At 31.4% G+C, this 5,286-nt stretch overlaps 1 long non-coding RNA gene across 1 annotated transcript; it reads right to left on the bottom strand.

The window, feature by feature from the left end:
• Positions 1-2,205: 2,205 nt before the first annotated feature.
• Positions 2,206-4,177, bottom strand: LOC139514984 (uncharacterized). Its single transcript, XR_011662785.1, has 3 exons — positions 4,024-4,177; positions 2,742-2,899; positions 2,206-2,254 (listed from the first exon to the last, which is right to left on the bottom strand). It is a non-coding gene; the product is annotated as an uncharacterized lncRNA (long non-coding RNA).
• Between the last annotated feature and the right edge of the window lie 1,109 nt (positions 4,178-5,286).

The raw sequence follows: 5,286 nt of genomic DNA, 5'->3' as shown, positions 1-5,286 counted from the left end.
AGAATGTGGCGAGGTTTAACATGTTAACGGAATCCCGACCCACCCCAACCTGAGACAGTGGTGTAACAGTACGACATAAGAACGAACTATAAAAATCAGTTGAAAAAGACTGTACTCATCAGATGGATACAAATGGAAATACATCTAACAAAAACACAGAGTGGAATGGTTGTTCTGTGATTTATACATACCCGTTATGATTTCTATGTTGTAGCATAATTTATCTTTTTCCAGCCTGAAAGTATAATTCAAACAATTGAAATTATTTAACGAATTCAGTTTTAAATTTACCCAACTAAGATGAAACTAGACTGATGCTGTGTCTGGACATTAATCACACAATGGTGGTCTGAAGAACAGCCTTTATCCGTCTAAAATTGTAGCAACCTTTTCTAACCAATCAAAATACATGAATAATTCTGATCAAAGTTTCAGAGTAAAGATGATTTTATCTTGATAGTATGTATACAGAAACAAGACATAACTAATTAATAGAAAGATTTCAGTAAACATGATGTCACTTAGACAGCAACACAGCAACAAAATTAAACAACACACACTAGAGAGGAAACGGTATGTGTACTCATATATATACCGTATAGCGGGTTATTTACACAGAGTACAAATTTTCGCTTATTTTCGCGGATAGAACAAAATCGCCAAAATAAATTCCGCCAAATTAAAATTGTACATGAAAAGGTATTGATAAAAGATTTGAATCCGCCAAAATAATAACCGCCAAAATATTTCGTATACCTTATTAAATGAAAATCGCGAATTTTACACCCGCGAAAAGAATCCTCTATACGTTATATATATGTTTCAAATATTCAATGCATTATAAACTCATTAAAGATACATATACAGTTGAAGACCAAACGTCTACAAAAGACTTATAAGTGACACTCAAATAAATAAATCTAAAACCAATGGAAAATCAGAGATGATTATTTTGCATGTCTGATAAATAGTAACATGAGTAAGGTTTAACAATGTCACAGACAGTTCGTATAACTTTGATGCTTATGACATGTCAAGATTGCTACATATCACTGATTTCCTGTGACCTATAAATAGAGATAACTTATATTTACCCTGATTCAATAACAGCAACACATTGTGTCAGATTTCCTGGGTTGGTAGACTGTATTTGTAAAATAGATTGTGATACATTGGTGCCTGGTATAGGTGTAAGTGTCAAGTCTGTTGGTGGTACTGCTTTTGGTGGTACATCCGTAACTGTTACTTTAGTACTGAAACATAAAATAAGACATTTGATGTACAGGAAAAAACAAAATGAATAGAACTATTAAATACTGTCATAGCTGAAAAATGGAAACATATGCAAACTACATCATTGACTGGAACTGAAATATAGAAAATTCAATAGAAATGATTAATTTCCAAATAATTATTAACATTACTTTATAATAATTTTTAAAAGAAGATATTTCAAATAGTTTTACAAAATCAGCGTGTGTTTATCGTTTGTGGCATAAAGTATGTCCATCCAAAGTATTGAAAGTATGTCCAAGAAACCGTTGATTTCATTTATCTTATTTAGTTTAGACAAGGTCATTATAGTTTTGTACATTATAATAGATCTGCCTTTTTGTGCTGAGTTGCCATAAAACAAGCATTTATCAATAATTGTTCGTTGTACACAAAGAATTATATAACTAGTGTTATTATCATCAAACCATACCTTTTGAAATACGTTATATTGCTGGTGTAACATAGATTTAATAAATTTAAAAGTTACCTTTGTCCACCATTACTGTTCACAGCTACTGGTATTCCACATGACTGTCCAGTATAACAAATAATCTTTTCTGGTTTGACTGTGTCCACAAAACCAGGCTGTCAAAAGTTATAAATATAATGCTTTTTTATAATTCAATTATATTCAGGGCTTGGAGGACTAGGGACAAAAACAAACAAATCTAATCTTCAAGAAAATCTTTCCATGAGTTTTGATGTATTATTATCAGTTAAAAACTGACTGAGAGTTAAGGAGTCAAACAGTACACATTTGAAGAAAAATAAACATTTTAAAAATAATATTACATCATTGAGATGGAAAAAAAAATCACGTTTATCCACTTTTTTTTAAAGTAAGAAATGTAAATGTATTCTTTTAATTCAGGATAAATGTCTTTTAAAAACGTATATTAAAAAGTTGTATGGTACATATCAGTGTTAATCAAACAAATCTTTTCACTAACAGCACTTCCGTTGATCAAATTCTTTGTATCTGAAAAAGAAAATCGTCATACTGAAACATATAATATAAAGACAAATGTTTAAAGGGAATTAAACAAGAAAGTCTACTATCTTTAACATAAACTATAACAAATGTACGTTTAAAAACTTTTCATACATTTGAAGGCCTCTTTTTCAGATTGCATGTAAAAAAAAAAGTCCTACAATTAGCACGCTCTCACTGATATGTGTAAAGTTCTTATAATAGTGGGCACACTCTCAAGAAATTCTGTCATATGATCAAATTATTTAGACAATATTTTGTCAATTTTGGTTACGGATATGATGTTCTAAGTAGCATACATATCAGTCCATTGTGCATCAGCAATGTATGAGAGAACTGTTCAATGCAGCTCTGCTTATATTTCACTTTTATTTACCTATTCAAGTTGTGTTAAGATTGAAGATGAGTAGAAATAACAAGGACAAGAGAAGTCAAGTGCAATATTTCTTATTTATATGTCACTATGTATACACACCTTGCTCGCATGTTTTTCCTGTTGTTCCTAGACGACATTTACATTCAACATCCTCATCCACTGTCAAGACACAATCTCCTGTATGACATATTGCAGTGTGACATGGATTTGTGTCGTTTAAGGACGGATCAATTTTGAAACATCTCAATTCTCCATCACTGCAATTTTAAGTCACATTTTGCTTACTTATAATAAACTGCTATTTGTTTAACAGAGAAATACCCCACAACTAACCAAAAAATCAGCATTATATAAGTTGGAAAAACAAACCCACTGATAAACTTAGAAAGCTCAAAAGGCTAAACCTCTATTCAAGCAAAGGCAATGAAATAATTCTGTAGATGCTTTTTTCAGAATAAAAGTAAATGTTATGTTTATACAAAGAAAAAGCAACTAATTTGTATGACAAACGCAATGATTTTAATTTTCCTATAGTCAACTTTCCATTTCTGTGTCGCAACATCCAAGCGGCACCAGCATATGGAGTATATATGTCTCAATTAATACGTTACCCTAGATCTAGCTCAAAGTACGTTGATTTTGTTGAACGAGGAATACTGCTCTCTCACAAGTTGCTAAGAAAGTGCTATGAATCAATCAAATTAAGGTCATCACTGAAGAAATTTTACGATCGCCATCATCAGCTGGTTGCCCATTATGACAAAAGTGTGTCAGAAATCATATCTGATATTCTTCCTCAGTTATAATAACCTACCATCATTACCGAACTGAACAAAGAAATAACACGACGGGTGCCGTATAAGGTGCAGGAAATTCTTACCCTTCCGGAGCACCTGATTTCACTCCCGGTTTTTAGTAGAGTTCGTGTTGTTTTGTATTTATTATTCATAACTGTTGATGTAAATGTCTTTTGGTTTTATGAGTCTTTGTTTACTTCTTGGTTTTGATTGTTATTGTCTTGTATCTCTAAAGTCTCAATTGCCTCGAAAAATTGTGAATAAATTAAACAAAGTATGCCATCTCTATAACATTCCATAAAGGACAAAAACATAACTACATAACAGAAGACAATAATTGAAATTCTTTATGTTGTATCTTAGATTACATTACAATGCATAACTATGAAAATATTATCTCCTCTAGATTTTCAAAACGCTGCCTTGAATTAAATCTCCCATTGTAGGTACATAGACAAATCATATTTCTTATATAGGCCATAATATAAGCAACATATAAGTCATTGTTTATAAACTTAATCGTTTGTCTCTCACACACACCCATGGATAGATGTGTTAACATAAAAGGAATATACTAAAAATACCTATTATTATCTCCCTTGGCTCTGACACACACTTTTTGACTCTTAGCTCCAGCCAAGGGTTTGTAAACTATATCTGTCTCACAGAATCCAGAATCATCTTTAGAAGATGGCGACACAATATATGTACCTCCTGGTAGAGTTTCCCCCACAGCTGGTACACTAAACAGATTACAGAATTTTATATACTAGTATGCAACTATGCAAATATCCAAGATACAAATTATAACTTATATGTTTTATTAATGAATCATGTATCTATGATTAGTTTATTGGCCTGAACATCAGATTGTTTTTGTTTGCAAATCAAAATTGAACCTTGTGTATTCCACTGTAAGAAAATTTACCATTTTTGTTTAAAGTTTACCTTTTCTTTGATAAAAAGCAAAACAGAATTCCACAAAAGATATTTTTTCAAGACATCTGAGTTCATTAATATCAAATATTTAAAGTAAGTAGAACAGTATGGTACACAACAAGGAATGAACTGTCAAATTCTGCATTATAAAAGGCTCTTTGTCAACCTGGCTCGTTTTACGCCAATTTTCAAATCTATCAAGGATCATAGTCATAACTCCTGAATGTCAAAATGAAAATTGCGAATATCGAATAAGACCACTTTTGTGCCATTATTAACCGAATTTTACAGTGTTTATTTCGAATATATCAAGAACCATCACTCATAAATTGAACTAGTGAAATTTGTCGATATCAACACGAACTGCATGTTGGTCATTATTATAAATATATTGAAAAATAGGCATAGTTGTTAATGTCTGTGCAAGTTTGGTCTCTTGTGGGGAGTTGTCTCATTGGCAATCATACCACATCTTCTTTTTTACATATAGAATGAACATTTCATAAAATATTGTATGGAAACTGTTGGCAGCTGACAGTCCACCAGTTGTCCACCACCCACCGTAGTTCACCAATTCAATAACTGGTTTATTGTTTCGGACAACCCATTCAAATAGTATTAAATAGAATCACAAAATATTTTGATTACTACAGATCAGGATACAGTGTTTACTCTCTTTGTTGTATCCTTCACTTATTACCAAGGTATTGAAGCCCTGATTTACTTAGATACAAAGTTTTCGTAATTTGTTTTATAAACTTACAGTATATGGCACATATATATAATAGGTTAGCCATGATTTTGTATTCAATATCTTTCATTACCAGGACGCATTAGATAAACCTAAAACGTAAAATTATGCAATTGAATATTTTAACCCTCAAATTCCAAATATTAGTATATACTTC

Source organism: Mytilus edulis, chromosome 3 (assembly GCF_963676685.1).
Source record: "Mytilus edulis chromosome 3, xbMytEdul2.2, whole genome shotgun sequence".
Lineage (NCBI taxonomy): Eukaryota > Metazoa > Mollusca > Bivalvia > Mytilida > Mytilidae > Mytilus > Mytilus edulis.
This window is presented reverse-complemented; position numbering and strand designations above follow the sequence as displayed.